The sequence below is a fragment of the Neophocaena asiaeorientalis genome, unplaced genomic scaffold (assembly GCF_003031525.2).
Source record: "Neophocaena asiaeorientalis asiaeorientalis breed wild unplaced genomic scaffold, Neophocaena_asiaeorientalis_V1.1 scaffold129, whole genome shotgun sequence".
Classification (NCBI taxonomy): Eukaryota; Metazoa; Chordata; class Mammalia; order Artiodactyla; family Phocoenidae; genus Neophocaena; species Neophocaena asiaeorientalis.
In genome coordinates, this window is record NW_020172446.1 from 2,381,119 (window position 1) to 2,398,939 (window position 17,821).

General features: G+C 51.4%; 1 protein-coding gene across 3 annotated transcripts in view; it reads right to left on the minus strand.

The window, feature by feature from the left end:
• RAB11FIP4 (RAB11 family interacting protein 4) overlaps positions 1–15,750 on the minus strand; it is a 76,598-nt gene extending 60,848 nt beyond the window's left edge. The window contains exon 1 of one of the 3 annotated variants that reach the window (XM_024736802.1): positions 15,660–15,750. The gene's annotated coding sequence lies outside the window, so the exon portion shown is untranslated. Of the gene's footprint in view, positions 1–1,092; positions 1,132–13,347; positions 13,385–15,659 lie in introns of those variants that run through there. The other 2 variants (XM_024736818.1, XM_024736810.1) reach the window with 2 other exon arrangements.
• Positions 15,751–17,821: the final 2,071 nt, after the last annotated feature.

A 17,821-nucleotide genomic window follows, 5' to 3' on the forward strand; every position in this document is an offset into this window, starting at 1 on the left:
TGCCCCTGGGAGAGAACAGTCTAGACAGAGGGAAACGTGGAAGCCACTGGGGCCCACCCTCCAAATTCCCGTTCTTGAACTGCTGGTCCTAGTGACCAACCAGAACAAAATGCTTGCTATCCAAATTTTGATGAAGCTTCCCTTCTTCCCCCAGTTCTGTGAATTGTGCCCCCCCCTGCTGAGTCAGCACACAGCCCCTTCCCAACAGCCCTCCAAACACAGGCTGGCCTCAGGGTAAACATTCCCTGATCCACTCCCAATGGCCAAGCCACCCTGTGCCCCCCTCCCCACACCGGTGGTTCTTCCTTTGTTTATTCCTCCTGCGAAGAAACCCCCTCTTGCCTCACCCTTGAGAGGCTTGGAGATCTTACGGGTGAGAGCTTCCTCCCCATTGCCATGGCCCCCTCCTCCTCTTTCAAGAGTTTCTCCCCTCACCCGCCAGCTTGGAATAATCCTTTCAATTAGTCTCTCCTTATTAAATCCGAACTCCCCCCACGCCCCCCACCCCCGCCACCGAACTCATTTTTTGTTCTTGTTGACATCTGTGACATTATTTACAATAAAAGACATTCATAGTTGGACTAATAAAATAAAAAATAAGCTCGACAGAAAAAGCAGGTAAATGAGTAAATTGAAAGCTGATTCACCATTAGCTCTAAGTTTTCTAACTACCAAGACAAAAACGGGAAAGCAAGGTTAGTTGTAACGCAATTCTTATTATCCGATGAGAGAAGGAAATCATTTCATCAGGAAAGACTTTTTTTTCTGGTGCAAAATCCTAAAAGGAATGTATTAGATCAAAGCGTGCAAAATGGCAAATTGGATAAGGTTTCCAGCAGCAATTTTAAGGAGGCTGAGGAAATATTCTGTTTGGCCTTACACTGAGCCAAGGGAATAAAAACAAAATGTACATCCGTGAAGAGGTTTTTGCAATAAGGTAAGACGAAACAGTGCTTTCTGACATGGAACTGGATACCAGGAATGGAAAATCTAAAGGAATGGGGGTTAGTGTGTCCTCAGGAATACTTTCGCCCGTATCACTCTTCCAAGCTGAGTTTCTGCCTGTAAATTCAGCCCCTTTCCAGGACTCACCTGATGTTTACTACAGCAGATAAAGGTCCTGACGAGCCTCCGCCTGGGTGCCCAACCCCTCACCCAGCTCAGGGGTCCTTTCAGCCTGGATTAAAAATTCCCTTGAGGAAAGCAAGAATATTCCAAGTCACAGCACAGGAAGAAGCCCAGGCAGGGTGTGGTAAAGGCAGCTGTTCTGAAACGGGTTCTGGATGTAAAGTCTTGGCATCGGTGTTGAGAAGGTGCTCAGCTTCCCAGCCCCCAGGGTCAAAGGAGCCCTCTCTTTCCATCTAGGTACAGCGAGTGTGTACAAAGCAGGGGCTGGGCCAGGCTCTGAGGCAGGGACTTGTGCAGTGTCCCTCCTGCCCATCCGCCCTGTGCTGATAATCAAAGAGGCTTGGGGAGGGTCAAAAACTTGGGACACTCACAGAGCCCACAGAAAGTTCCCCTCAAGAATCAGACTTCTTGCCGTGTCTCATGTTATTTCCAGTCATTTTTACTGCCCTGGTCAGGAAGGGAACGCGGCAATGACCAGGATGGGAACAGCTGTTTATCCCTCTTATAAAATGTTTGGGCATTTTCCCTCAGGCTCAGTGGGTGTGGTTTTCATGCCTTCAGGCCCTGCCTACCCTGGGAGATGGGTCTGACACAGGAGTAGGCCCAATTCTGAGGAATGCCCCAGGGGGTGAACCTCCTAGCTGTGCAGGACCAGCCAGCAGGGCAGTAGAGCTGTGGGATGCAGGTGTAGAAGGAAGCCTGAGACATAGACATTGCCCATCAGTCCCTTGTCAGCAGCCCTGGGGCAAAAAGTATTCAAGTCTCACAATCTGTGCCTTGTGGGCTGAGAGATTCCAGCATTTTCTAGGCAGTGTACTGAGTGCTTTGCTTGTATTCTCATTTCTCGTTTTTTATGATAACCCTATGCAGAAGACACCAATTACAACCTCTGTTTAGCAAGGGAAGAAAGTCAGGCTCAGAGAGGTTAAGTAAATTGCTTGGGATGGTCCACTAGTAAGCGACACGGTCAGGAGTCAAATCCAGGACCCTCAGACCCCAAAGCCAACGCTCCGCCCAAGTTTTGTTTTTTTTTTTTTTTTCCGGTACACGGGCCTCTCACTGCTGTGGCCTCTCCCGCTGCGGAGCGCAGGCTCCAGACACACAGGCTCAGCAGCCATGACTCACGGGCCCAGCCGCTCCGCGGCACGTGGGATCTTCCCGGACCGGGGCACGAACCCGTGTCCCTTGCATCGGCAGGCGGACTCTCAACCACTGCGCCACCAGGGAAGCCCTCTGCCCAAGTTTAAATCAGCCCTTCGCCTCTGGGGCTGGCTCTGCCCGTAAGTGCCTACACTCTGAACCAAAGCCTGTGGGAGCCCCTCAGCTTCCCAGTTCCCAGCCTGGTCAGCTGTCCTGTCCTGCACCGGGGCAGTGAGCCCGGCCTGACTTCCCCCAGACACCACGCCCCCGACGAGTCTGCTTAAGGAAAGGAGCGCGGAGGAGAGAAAACAGAGCAGTGACAGAGCAGGCGGTGGAGCACGATTCCTGGGAGGGAGTGTCTTGTCTGTCACGGTTGCAGACATGTGGAGACGGAAAACCACGAGGGGCTCACCACATGCGGAGGTGACAGCGACTGCTAGAAACAACACTTCCTGGCAGAGGGTGGGAGGGGCAGAAGCAACGGGAGCACCCCCAGGCTCTTTCCACATCTTCCCACGGCACTGAAGGCGCTTGTAGGAGGTGCAGTCAGGCGACCCCAGACCTACTGGATCAGAGCCTGCCTTGTGTTAAGCCCGCGAATGAGTCGTACACACATTAAGGTTTCAGAGCCCAGGTGCAGAGTCAGAGCAAAGAGTCATCCCCCTTTCAGCTCCTTCCTATGCCCTCCCCCCTCCTCCCCACCCAGCACTGAGTGTGGTTTTACAGCCTTTGACCTGAAGGGGGCACCCCTCAACTGCTCCCAGGCGGGAGGAAACCTAGCCCTCTCCTCCCCGGCAGAGCTGAACTTGCACAGCAGAGATGCATCCCTCCAACATGTACCGCCAGCTGCTCCGTGCCGGCACCGTGCTTGGCATGGAGAGCACAGCGATGAGACAGGCAGGCGCAGCCCTCCACCCACGTGGAGGAGACAGGCAGGACACACGTAGACACAGTGGCGCAGGCTCTAAAGGAAATGAGCAGGGTGTTATGACAGTGACAGGGGACTGCTGTAGAGGGGTTCCTTGAGATGAGTGGGAAGGGAAGACTTCTCTGAGGAGGTGACGCTTGTGCTGAAACTTGAATGATGCAAGGGCCGCTGTTCAAAGACTTGAGGACGAGGGTTCTAGGTAGAAGGAACAGCCAGGCAAAGATAAGAAACTAGCTTCGGGGGTTTGAGGAACAGAAAACAGGCCAGTGTGGCTGGAACAGCGAGGATTATGGGGAAGATGGGATGGGACCAGGTCAAAGGTTCAGGCAAAAGTGAAAGCTGCTAGGTCACAGTGAGAAGTTGGGGTTTAGGATTTTACCCTAAGAGGACAAATGATTAGAACATCTTAAGTGGGGGAGTTCTAGGACCTGGTTTAACAGTTTGAAAGGACACTCTGGCTCTTGTAAGGAGGAAGGGAAGAGAGAGAACGGGTGACCAGGTAGGGGGATGGTGTGAAGCTCTGACGGGGTGTAACATGGAAGTGGGTGAAGGGGACACCTCGGGACGGATCCTGCAGATAAAACCAACAGGCCTTGCGGACGGGTTGGCTATGGGAGGAAGGAGAGACATTAAGCACAACTCAGTTCCTGGTCCCAGCGGACAGGTGGGTGGCGGTACCAGCTCCTGAGATGGGGAGCCTTTCCGAGAGCTAGGAGGATGGGGCAGCATCAAAGCGCTTTGGGCCAGACAGGTGTGAAACGCCCGCTAGGCGTTAGTACAGTTAATGCAGAGGGCGCTGTGGCTCCATACGAGAGTCCGAAGCCAAAGGCAAAATCAGTGGGGCGACAACCTCTTGGGGCCCTCGGGTGGTGGTGCACATAGAGCAAAAGGTGGATAAACTATTCCGGATTAACGGAGACTAAAGAGACATGACAACTAAATGTAATGTGTCATCCTGGATTGGATCCGAGATCAGACAGAAAAGCTGTAAAAATATTAGGAAACCCTGAATATGGAGTTTCTATCAGATAATACATTGCTATATCAGCCACAGGTGATGAGCGTGTTGCCGTTATCTAGGAGGATATCCTTGCTCCTAGGAAGGGTCAAGTATTTAAGGATGAAGTGTCATAATGTCTGCAACTAACTTTCAAATGGTCCAGCCCCCCTCCCCCCCCCAAAGAAGCGTGTATACAGAGACACACACAAATGCAGAGAACGCAGATTGCCAACATGTTAACAACCGGTGAATCTAGGGTGGCAGATCTATGGGTACTCGTTGCACTGCTCTCACAACTTTCCTGCAAGTTGGAGGAAAAGTACATTTGGCGGGTCTCTGAAGTCAGTGTGATCTGCTCTCCGTTCTCTGCAGGGCAGCCTGAGCTCTCAGAAGTTTGCAGAACTGGGTGGCAGACGAGGAACTCTCTAAATGAGATTCCTGTTTGGGTTCTGACACATGGAGCCCCCGCCCTGCTGACCCAGGGTCCCCGTGGGCCCTTGCAGGCCTCGCTCTGGGAAAGCGGTCATGGCTCACTGGCCACCAAGAATGCTCCCTGCCCGGGCCTGAGAACCCAGGCGGCCCAGTTCTACGGGGGACGGACACCTCCAGCCAGGGCCCCGTAGTCCCGAGCCACTCTCCCCAGAGGATACTTCCGGGGCCATGTGCCAAGGGCAGCCGACATTTGAACACACATGCTGTGCCAGCCATTGGCCATTTTCAAGGTATAAGACTCTTCTCCCCCACCCCCAGCCTCTGCGTTCCATCCTCAGGGAAAAGAAGTGTTGATGTAAACTGACCAGAATCCAGGACGTTGTACGGGTCATGGCTTCGTGGAATCCCGTGAGGAGCTTTAAAAAGTGCTGATGCCTGGGTCCCACCCCTAGAGGTTCCGGGTTCATTGGTCTGAGGGACAGCTGGGCACCCAGAATCTTAAAAGCTCCCAGAGAATTCTAATATGCCGCCAAGTCTGAGCATTCCTAGCTCAGATCCTTGGCTTGCAACGTTGGGTGTACATTCAAGTTACTTGGGGAGCTTTTAAAAATAGATGAGTGGGGCTTCCCTGGTGGCGCAGTGGTTGAGAGTCCGCCTGCCGATGCAGGGGACACGGGTTCGTGCCCCGGTCCAGTCTCAGTGGGCCAGCTGAACCCAGCCTTCCTAGGGTCGGGATGGTCAGGGGCAGAAGATGGGGGACAGATGGTCCAGGACAGACCAAGGCAACCATCAACATTGGCTCTGCTTCTGTCCCAGCCACCTTTGGTGTTTAATCAGAGTTTAATTACTTCTCAAAGATATGACTTAAGGATCTTTTTATTCTTACAGAAATTCTCGGGCTTCGGATAAGTAAATTATTCTTTCCTTTGGAAGGAGGAAGGTGTTGGAACAGAAAAAAAAAAACCCCAAAAAACTGGGGCCATATATGAGAGGAAAGGATCAAGTAAGGCCCCTCCCTGAGCTAGGAAACACGCTCCCCCCTCCCCGTACCAGCATAAGCATGGTGCCACCACCTACACCTTCACCAGCACAGCTGAATCAGAGGCTGTCAAGAAAAGTATTTTTAGAATTTAAAAGTATCATTGTTGCAAAAGTGGTTTTAGAAATGCTTGCTTCAAAATGGATGAAATTAAGCAATGGTGGACTTGGACCTTCAGGCCCTACATACCCCCAGGCCAGCTCTGGAGAGAAGTTCAGGGCAGATTTTTAAAAACTGTTCTGGCAAGACTGGAGTTTGACCAAGCTCCTTCTGATTATGAGCAGAAGAGCCAGGTTGGGCTCAGGCTGATGCCCTCATTCCCAGCAAACCCCGGTTTGTTTTGGCCCCCGGGGACCCCTTAAGCATAACCTTGTCAAGAGCTTCTGGTTCCCACGAGGTGAGTTGGGCAGAAGGGAGGGTAAGAGGGGCTGAGGGGAAAAAGGAAAACTGGATCCTTATCTCACCACAGACATCAAAATTCACTCTGTGGATCAAAGCTTTAAACATGAAAACCAAATACATAAAATAAAAATAAAACAGAATATAGTGTCACAGCCTTGGGTAGGAAAGTTTTCTAAGTAGTACACCAAAGGCAGAAGCTGCAACGGAAAAGATTGAGTTGGCTCTAAAAACCTTTTAGATTTGCTGTCATAAACAAAGTTAAAAAGAAATGACAAGCTGAAAAAATATTTGTGAGGTATGTCCAAAAGTTAATATTTCTAGTTGTTTTACATCAATGGGAATGAATACATCTATGGAGATGAGGGTGAAGGATGTGGGCAGGCAATTAATGAAGAAAGAACTCCTGGGGCTTCCCTGGTGGCTCAGTGGTTGAGAGTCTGCCTGCCGATGCAGGGGACGCGGGTTCATGCCCTGGTCTGGGAGGATCCCATATGCCGCGGAGCGGCTGGGCCCATGAGCCGTGGCCTCTGAGCCTGTGCGTCCGGAGCCTGTGCTCCGCAACGGGAGAGGCCACAACAGTGGGAGGCCCACGTACCGCAAAAAAAAAAGAAAGAACTCCTGGTGACCAATAAAGGCAATTTAAGAAGTTCAACCATATTATAATTCAAAGGAGCAATCCTAATTTTAGCCTGTCAATGAGAAAGATTTGAGAAAGCAGAACAGCCAGTAAACAAAGGGTAGGAGGAATCTGACACGATCCTGATGAAAGATTAATTGAGACAACTTTTCTGGAAAGGAATTTGACAGATGTATTAGAAATTTTAAGATTTGTATCCTTTTGATAAAACGGTTTCCACCTATCAGAATTTATCTTAAAGGTTGGCAAACCTTTTCCGTAAAGGGCAGATAGTAAACAGTTTAGGCTCTGTGGCAGCCACTCAACTCTGCCACTGTGATGGGAAAGCAGACACACAAGGGTGAGCAGATGGGCGTGGCCATGTTCCAATAAAACTTTATTTACTAAAACAAGCTGCTAGATTTGGCCCATGGGAACTGTCGTTTGCCAACCTCTGGCTTGCTCTAAAACAATAAGTGCTTCTGTGGGGAACAATTTAGCTACAAGAGTGTTTAAAACACTGCTTTTGTTAATCCCCCAAAGTAGGTTAAGAAAAAAAAAAATTACATATATATATGACCAATAATAAGGAACTGGTAAATAAATGTGGTTGTCTTCTTGCAATGAAATATCATGCAGCTATTTAAATTTATGCGGAAAAAAAGAATATGGCTGCATTGTTATATAGATTAAGCAGGCTAGAAAATAGTTTGTAATTGAACTATTAGAACTAATAAGGGAGTTTAGTAAGGTCGTCATGACAAGATCAACACCAAAAATCAAAACGTCTCCTAGACACTTAGCCATAACCAATTAGAAAATATCATGGCAAAAAGATCCTACATGTAACAGCAACAGAAATTCTAAAATAGAGTCACCCTATGAAGAAATGTGCAAAACCTATTTGAGAAAATCATAACACTTTCCTGAAGGGCATAAAAGAAGGCCAGAAAAGATGAAGAGATTTACTACGTTCTCGGATGAGAGAATTCAACACTGTAAAAAAGCCAGTTCCCTTCCACTGATGTACAAATTTCAAACAAAATCCCTAGCAGGATTTTAAATGAATTTCGACAAAAAAGAGTATTCTGGAAGAGAAAATATGTAAGGATAACAAAAAATTTTTTAAAAGTAAAGAATGATGAGGGAGGCTTTCTCTATCAGATATCACACGGTAAAGCAAGGGTAACTGAAACTGGCTTAGAAACAGGTAGACAAATAGATCAATACAACAGACCAGAGTCCAGAAAGAGACCCACGTTATACGGCAATTTAGCTCACGATAAAGGGGTGAGATTTCAAATAAGTGGAGAATGAGGGACTATTCCACAGCAGGAATGTGAACAGCTGGCAACATTTGGAACATAAAAATGCCAGATATTATCCTCACCAAAACCAAAAATAAGCTCCTGATGGATCAAAGAGCTAAACATAAACAATTTTTGTCTAAAAGTATTTGAAAAACATATACAGGAGAATAGTATGTTTATAAACTTGAGGTAAAGAAGGCACCACATAATACACAAAACGTAAATGGCATAAAAGGACTGATAATGACGACATCCGAACTTTAAAATTTATGCAATAAAAGACACCAAAACCAAAATTAAAATATAAGCAAAAGGCATAGACTGACAGAATATATAGAGATTTTGTGTATATAGATTTCATACAAATCAATAAGGAAAAGACAACCCAGGGACTTCCCCGGCGGTCCAGTGGTTAGGGCTCTGCGCTTCCACTGCAGGGGGCACAGGTTCAATCCCTTCCACTGCAGGGGGCACAGGTTCAATCCCTAAGATCCCACATGCTGTGAGGCACGGCCCCCCCAAAAAAGAAAAGGCAAAAAAAAGGAAAAGACAACCCAACAGAAAATGAGCAAAGACTATAAAGAGGCAATTAACAAAAGAAGAAATCCACAGGCCCAGTGAACAGAAGGAACGATGGTCTCCTTCACCATAAACGGCAACACAGATGAAAGTGAGAGTGAGTTTTCCTCCATCAGATTGGTGAGTGGGAGAAGGGAGGGGAGAGGAGTAGAAGGGGGGCCTGTAGGTAGATGGAGGACTTCCAGGACTGGCAAAGGGCTGAGGATCCGGGCAGTCTCTCATCTACTGTTGGATGATACAATTGGTACCGTCTTTTTGGAAGGAAAATTTGGCCCCATCGATTAAAAAATAAAATCTGCATACCCTTCGATAGAGCAATTCCATTTCTAGATTTCAAATCCTAGAAATACTCAGAGAAACGATCTATGGTGCGTGGATAAGGATGTTCACTAGGGGCACTGTGCTGGGTGCGAAGGAGATGAACTCAGCTCGAGCTCTGCCACCACCAGGTGAAAATGGTGTCGCCGTGTGGGGAACATGGAGCTGTCCTGGAGGGTGAGGTGAAGGCAGGGATGACAGAGGGCACAGGGCCCCAGGGAAGCTCGGCACAGGTCCCACTCCAGGCTGGGGGCAGAGGGAACTAGACAAGGCTTCCTGGAGGAGGAGGTACCTACTTAAGTCTTAAACGATGAGCAGAAGTTATCCCAGGGACAGTGGGTGGGAGGCCATCCCAGGAGAAAGAAGAACTTGTGCAAAGTCTGGGAGGCAAGAGAGAACAGGGTCTTTTCAGTAAATAAGGAGCAACTGGGTGTCACCAATTTTGGGGTGTGAGAAGTGTGGCAGTGAGAGGTGAGGCTGGAGAAGTGGTGGATTTTATCCCACTGGTGATGAGGGGGCCACCGAAGTGGGGGTGGTGCCAGCTCCTTAGGAAGATCCTGAGGTGACTGTGGGATGTGGGTCTGGAGAGAGAAAGGCTGGGGACGCTGAGGGGCCAGGAGTCAGCAGAGCGAGAGGGACGAGGGGTGAGTGGGGACCAGAGGACTCAGGCTGGCTGGATGTGGGGCATCAAGGATGACTTTCTGGCTTAGGGGCTGGATGATGGTGACACCATTCGCTGGGATGGCGGTTACACAGGAGGAGAACCAGGTGGCCTGACACCCTATGCGTTTTATGGGGTTCCCTATGAACCAGCCCACGTGGGAGGACGACCCAGGATCTCACATGAGGGCTTATGAGTCAGATTTCATCCCACTGCCCGCTTGCCTTTAAGGCCCGAGGGTGGGGCTCTCTGTGAGTGCCCATGTCCCCACCCTACAGAGACCCCTACACCGTAAGGTCTGGGAGCTGCACAAAGGGAGTGCAGTGGCAGCCCGCTAAGTGGGCCAGCCTCACGATGGGCTCCCAGGGCGTGTCCTGAGGCCTCAGCCTCGGGATGCCAACCCATGTGCAGTGGCAGCCCGCTAAGTGGGCCAGCCTCACGGTGGGCTCCCAGGGCGTGTCCTGAGACCTCAGCCTCGGGGTGCCAACCCATGTGCAGTGGCAGCTCGCTAAGTGGGCCAGCCTCACGATGGGCTCCCAGGGCGTGTCCTGAGACCGCAGCCTCGGGATGCCAACCCATGGACCCCTGCGACACCCAGCGCCCCCTCTGACCAAACTCAAATCCACCTGCATCAGAAAACTTGCCAACAGTTGGGTTTACCAAGCCCTTTTTGCGCCAGGGCGCTGCAGGCTCTAAGGACACAGGCAGGGTGACATCCAGTGAGTTCAAGAGCTGGTGGGATGGTGGGGCAGATGGCCAACAGGCACGAAAAGATGCTCATCATTGCTAAGTATTCGAGAAATGCAAATCAAAAGTACAGTGAGGGCCTCCCTGGGGGTGCAGTGGTTGAGAGTCTGCCTGCCAATGCAGGGGACACGGGTTTGAGCCCTGGTCTGGGAGGATCCCACATGCTGCGGAGCAACTGGGCCCGTGAGCCGTGGCCGCTGAGACTGCGCATCTGGAGCCTGTGCTCTGCAACGAGAGGCCGCGATAGTGAGAGGCCCACGCACCACGATGAAGAGTGGCCCCCGCTCGCCGCAACTAGAGAAAGCCCTCGCACAGAAATGAAGACCCAGCACAGCCATAAGTAACTAACTAACTAAATAAATAAAACTACAGTGAGGTACCACCTCACACTGGTCAGAATGGCCATCATTAAAAAGTCTACAAATGATAAATGCTGGAGAGGGTGTGGAGAAAAGGGAACCCTCCTGCACTGTTGGTGGGAATGTAAATCAGTACAGCCACTGTGGAGAACAGTATGGAGGTTTCTCAAAAAACTAAACATAGAGTTGCCATATGATCCAGCAATCCCACTACTGGGCATATACCCAGACAAAACTATAATTCGAAAAGATACATGCACCCCTATGTTCACAGCAGCACTATTTACAATAGCCAGGTCATGGAAGCAACCTAAATGCCCATCAACAGATAAATGGATAAAGTAGATGTGGTACATATATACAATGGAATACTACTTAGCCAGAAAAAGAATGAAATAATGCCATTTGCAGCAACACACATGGACCTAGGGATTATCCTACTATGTGAGGGAAGTCAGAAAGAGAAAGACAAGTCCCATATGATATCACTTATATGTGGAATCTAAAATATGACACAAATGAACCTAGCTATGAAACAGTAACGAACTCACAGACATAGAGAACAGAGTTGCGGTTGCCAAGGGGGAGGTGAGGCGGGGGAGGGATGGATTGGGAGTTTGGGATTAGCAGATGCAAACTATTACATATAGGATGGATAAACAACAAGGTCCTACCGTACAGTGCAGGGAACTATATTCAATATCCTGTGATAAACCATAATGGAAAAGAATATGAAAGAGAATGTATATATATGTATATGTATAACTGAATCATTTTGCTGTACAGCAGGGAACACAACATTGTAAATCAACTATACTTCAATTAGAAAAAAAAGAGCTGGTGGGATGCAGGTCCACCTACCCAGATGGACTTGCATTGTCTGGAGGGCAGGCCCAGAGCGCCTGTGGTGATAGCTGGTTTGGGGGGTTTGGGTTCCAGGGGCCTGGAAGAGGGGTGAATGGGGTGGGTGCCAGAGGGGTGCTGGGGGTGGGTGCCCTCAGGCTGCCGGGTTTGCATCTGTTTACTAACCAGCACCACGGAGTGTTTCACTACTTCACTACTTTAACTACGACCCTCTTGTCAAGTGTTGACGTCAGAGGTCCCCGCCCCACCCTGGGGGTGGGGGGAGGCATGCTCCTGTGGTCCCATCCTACGTCATCCTCGCTTGGTCCCAAACCACTCCTCCCCTAGCAGCACCTGGGAAGCCCAAGTAATGATCCGGGCTCCCTCTGCTTGGCTGGTCTCAAGCTGACCCCTAGGGGACAGCTGGGACACAGCAGGACCCTGAGGGCTGAGCCTGCAGGATGAGTACGTGCCCCAGGCAGGCCCCCTCCGCTCCCCGCAACCTGAGGAGCTATGGTCTCGCCCCTCGTGGCCTTTAGCCAAATGGAACCCAGAGCTGCCCAGAGCTGCCCAGACAGTGCAGGAGCCTGAGCAGGGAGGGATTCATTCACACCACGGGGCCTCCAGGCCTTTTCAGCCCCTCACTGCAGGAGCCCACTGGTCTGGCAGGCTGGCTTTGCGCTCTGCCCCCTCAGCCCTCCCAGCACCGAGGAGCCTGTCGTGAGGAACAGAGCCCCAGCCCCCCACTCTGCCTACCGGGCGCTCACGGACAAGGCTGCCCAGCGTGTCCAGGGATCAACAGCCACCTCGCTGGGCTCCGACCACCCGAGCCACCTGTAAGGGCCAGACAGGTCGGGGGCAGAAAAGAGTTCACAAGGAGGGGCTTACACCTAAAGTCCCGAGAGAGGAGATGAGGGGGGCACTGGGGTTGCTGGGATTCGACCGACCTGATCTTTCTGCTTTTCTGTAACCTCCACATGTTGCATTGTGGAGAAAACAATATTGCTTTAAAAAGAAGAGCACTCTCGGGACTTCCCTGGTGGCACAGTGGTTAAGAATCCGCCTGCCAATGCAGGGGACACGGGTTCGAGCCCTGGTCCGGGAAGATCCCACATGCCGTGGAGGAACTAAGCCCGTGCGTCACAGCTACTGAGCCTGCGCTCTAGAGCCCGCGAGCCACAACTACTGAGTCCGTGTGCCACAACTACTGAGCCTGTGTGCCTAGAGCCTGTGCTCCGCAACAAGAGAAGCCACCGCAATGAGAAGCTCGCGCACCGCAACGAAGAGTAGCCCCCACTCGCCGCAACTAGAGAAAGCCCGCGCGCAGCAACGAAGACCCAACGCAGCCAAAAATAATAAATAAATAAACAAAAAGAAGAGCGCTCTCTCAGAGGCCAACTCCTCCACGCCTATCTCTCCCCTTTTCTCCACCTGCCAGTGTGGCCGGCCTAGTGCGGAGGTCACGAAAGCAGCCCACAGCTGCGGGAACGGGACCCGGCCCTGGTACGGCTGGCTGGTGCGGAAGCCCGGCTAGGGCTCCGCTCTGACCTCCAGCTCCTCACATGCAGGCCTTTATTTTGACGTGATTTTGAAACACTGGTAGCCAAGGGTGAAAGATGCAGACTTCAGCACCATTTCTCACACGAATCTCTAAGACACGGCACTGGGAGGAAGGGGATTCTCACATATTAGCAGCCTGTTTTCTCAGTGAATTTTCACAAGACGGGTATGGCGAGCCCTGTTTTATAGGCTCTGAGGAGTTGAGAGTAACGTGCCTGGGTTTGCAGGGCTCCTCAGTGGCCAAAGCGGGGTATGGACCCAGTTCTGACTGGTCCCACAGCCTACCTCGTTACCCCATTTCCTGTTCAGTCCACGAGGGCCCCGCTCCAAGACTCCCAGGACGCTCTCAGTGTTCGTCCTGCATTGGGGTCCTCTGCTCTGGTCCTGGTCCCATCAGTCAGGCCCAAATGCATCTTCACCCCACATCTGCTGCCCCTTGAGGCAGGTCTGGAGCCCTCACTGCTGGCCTCTGCACCTCTTGGAGCCCAGCTCTTCTTCACTCATCCCTGAGGGCACAGCACCCTGGGGTCCAACCACCTGAGACCTATCTTGGAGGCCCTGGTACCCGGCTTGGGTCTCTGCCACCTTTGAGCCTTGGCCTTCTGTAACACCATTTTGCTGGGCAGCTCTGGGCATTAGGGCCCTGTCAAGCGGAAAAAAAAAAAAAAAAGCACAACTTAAAAGTCAAGAATTATATTTTTTCTTGGCTGCGCGATGGCGTGGCATGTGGGATCTTAGTTCCAAGACCAGGGATCAAACCTGCGCTCCCTGCAGTGCAAGCACGAAGTCTTAACCACTGGACCTCCAGGGAAGTCCCAAGAATTTTGTTTTATTTGGCAGACTTACTGAGGACTTACGCCCAGGCAGATAGCTCTGAGGCACTGTTCCTAAGACGTAAGGAAGGAGCCAGGACATACAGGAGTTTTGCAAAAAAAACCAGGTAGTCAAAACATCAAAAGCTTACTATTAATTTAAGAAAAACAGACATCTCAAGTTAATGAATTTAGCACTTTTCTCTGTACGGGAAGATGCAAGAGTCTGGGCTCACTGAAATCATTCCTTTATGCACCTTAGCTCTCTAGGGCCAGTACCCTGTTTTCTCCATCCTGAATCCCCTCAGGGGGCACCGTTTGAGGGGGGGGGCAGCAGCTGCAGGGGCTGATGGCTTCATGGCCACAACATCCTTTGTTACCGATGTGGCAAACTACACTCTTTGTCCACAGCCCCCTGTAGGGATCCCCTCCCCCAGTCCCGGCCCTGAGCCCACCACCCAGCTGGATCCCAAGAAGTATGCCATTGGCCAAAGTGACCTCTGGGGTCCTGGGCCTCCTTCAGCTATAGAAAAGACTCATGTTTGGGGTCAGATGAGGCACCAACCAGAGGGTGGAGAAGAGGTTTTGGAGCTAAGCCTGGATGACAAACCAAGACGATCCTCTTCCAGCCCTTCTGGCGGGCTGTCTCCGCCAGAAGGGACCCTAGAGACCGTCAGTACAGGCATCATGAACTGTATTCGTCTGTAAGATGACTCTGCAAGTGTTTGGGAAAACGATGGAAGTTTCATAATAAACAAACCGTTAGGTGATGATGACAGTAAGACAGAGCCATGGGGACTGCGGTCCTTGTCCCACTTCCTGGAACAGAGCTCCTAAAACCCTTGGAACTTCCTGAGCGATCGGAGTGACTTTTATTATTCATAAGGAGTCCCTTTCAACCCCACCTGAGTTCATGCTAATGACGTGACTCAGGTGGGATCCCCAGAGAGCCACAGGATGGGGCTGGTCACCACAAAGACCAAACTGGTGATTTGAAGTGGGGAACTTTAAGCCCCACCCACGCCCACCTGCAGGAGGTGAGAGGGCTGCAGATGGGGTCGTACAAACTCTAGAGCAATGAGACCCGGAGCTTCCGGGTTGGTGACACACTGCCGTGCAGGGACGTGGTGCCCCTGGAGAGTGCCCCCGCCTCCTGGCCACATACCTTGCCCCGTGCGTCTTTCCTGAATTGTATCCCTTATAATGAAGCAATAATCATAAACAGAGTGCTTTCCTGAGTTCTGTGAGCCGTTCTAGTGAACTACGGAACCTGAGGGGGGTTGGGAGAACCCTGCATTTGTAGCTGGCCCCAGCAGAAGTGCAGGTAGCCTGGGTGCCCCGTCTGTGGCTGCTCCCAAGCGAGGCTAAGGCTCTGGCCCTGGGGCCTGCACCACCCCTGGGCAGTTAGTGTCAGGAGTAGATTGGATTGCTGGACATCCAGCTGGTGTTGGAGAAAAGAGAAAAATTGTCTCCCTGCCTGCTGTTGACCTCGAGCGTGCCACTTTCCCTCTGGAGCTCAGCTTCTCCTTGGGACCTCAGAGTGGGGGAAGGTGCCCTGTGAGGACTCCCAGCCCCTACACCCTCTGCTGTGGCTTCCCAAGGGTCTGCACTGCACCAGTTCCAAAATCTCTTTCTTGACTTTGAAAGCAAAGGGCCCTCAGAGGGGGCTCTGGGGTCTCCCTGACACCAAAAAGGTGAAGCAAAGGCAAGAAGACGGAAGACCAAGCAGGGTAAGGTGGGCGGCTGGAGGCTCCCCATCCCTTCCGCGGTGGCCGCCCCTCTCACCTGCACCACGCAGTCTGGGATCTCCAGCGCGCAGGGCAGTGTCCCAGCGCTCTCCACGGCCAGCACATCCTTCAGCAGCTCCTCACAGCCTGTGGATGGACAGACAGACAGTGGAGGGTCAGAGCCTCAGCCCAGCCCGGCTGCTTTGCTTCTTTTTTTTTTTTTTTTGCAGGATCTTAGTTCCCTGACCAGGGATCGAACTTGGGCCCTTGGCAGTGAACGCACAGAGTCTTAACCACTGGACTGCCAGGGAATTCCCTGGGCAGCTTTGCTTCTGATGAGTAAGCCTTGGCTGGGTAGGGCTGCAGGGAGGCAGAGGCCCCAAGTCTCCAAGAGACCAGCTGATCATTCAGGGGCAGAGATGGGGCACCCAGTCTGCAGGGAAGCCAGTCCAGGGCCAGGCAGAGGGAGCCGAGACAGGTCCTTGCCCTCCAGACGTTCTTCCACTGGGACTAACAGCATCAGGGAACACACAGAAGACAGACTCCCAGTTGCGGAGGGGAGGCTGGGGCAAAAAGAATCCAGGAGGCCTTCCTGGAGGAGGGGATATAAGAACATACTCCCTGCCTGGCTCACAGGGACTCCAAACACACACAGTCCAGGGCTGCAAGGCTGAGGCCCTCTGCAACCCTGCAAACTCCAGAACATGGAAGGCCACCTTCAGGATGGCGCTACTTGCTGCAGACTTACACAGCTGGCCTCCCTCCCCTGAACAAATGCCCCCAAATCGTAACGGACAAAGGAGGTGTGATATTGTGATTTATAAGAAAATAGGTATTTGGCCTTCATTCACAGTTTGTAACTCACAGCTCCCAAAACCCTCAGAATTTCCTAAGTGTTGAGAGTGACAAAGATATCTTTTTATGTTAATGAGGTGATTTGGGGACCCACCTAAGGATGGGGGCTGGTTGCCAAGAGAACCAACCAGGTGATTAGAGGGCTGGACCTTTCAGTCCCAACCTCTGACCTCTGACCTCCAGGGAGCGGTGAGGGCCTGGAGGTCGGATCAATCGCCAATGTCCAATGATTTCATTGATCACGACTATGATGAAGGCGCCACAGAAACCCAAAAGTACCAGGTTCAGAGAGCTTCCGGGTTGGTGAACACATGGAGATTTGGGGAGAGTGGTGCCACATTTGCAGCAACACACATGGACCTAGGGATTATCCTACTATGTGAAGGAAGTCAGAAAGAGAAAGACAAGTACCATATGATATCACTTATATGTGGAATCTAAAATATGACACAAATGAACCTAGCTATGAAACAGTAACGAACTCACAGACATAGAGAACAGAGTTGCGGTTGCCAAGGGGGAGGTGAGGCGGGGGAGGGATGGATTGGGAGTTTGGGATTAGCAGATGCAAACTATTACATATAGGATGGATAAACAACAAGGTCCTACCGTACAGTGCAGGGAACTATATTCAATATCCTGTGATAAACCATAATGGAAAAGAATATGAAAGAGAATGTATATATATGTATATGTATAACTGAATCATTTTGCTGTACAGCAGGGAACACAACATTGTAAATCAACTATACTTCAATTAGAAAAAAAAGAGCTGGTGGGATGCAGGTCCACCTACCCAGATGGACTTGCATTGTCTGGAGGGCAGGCCCAGAGCGCCTGTGGTGATAGCTGGTTTGGGGGGTTTGGGTTCCAGGGGCCTGGAAGAGGGGTGAATGGGGTGGGTGCCCTCAGGCTGCCGGGTTTGCATCTGTTTACTAACCAGCACCACGGAGTGTTTCACTACTTCACTACTTTAACTACGACCCTCTTGTCAAGTGTTGACGTCAGAGGTCCCCGCCCCACCCTGGGGGTGGGGGGAGGCATGCTCCTGTGGTCCCATCCTACGTCATCCTCGCTTGGTCCCAAACCACTCCTCCCCTAGCAGCACCTGGGAAGCCCAAGTAATGATCCGGGCTCCCTCTGCTTGGCTGGTCTCAAGCTGACCCCTAGGGGACAGCTGGGACACAGCAGGACCCTGAGGGCTGAGCCTGCAGGATGAGTACGTGCCCCAGGCAGGCCCCCTCCGCTCCCCGCAACCTGAGGAGCTATGGTCTCGGCCCTCGTGGCCTTTAGCCAAATGGAACCCAGAGCTGCCCAGAGCTGCCCAGACAGTGCAGGAGCCTGAGCAGGGAGGGATTCATTCAC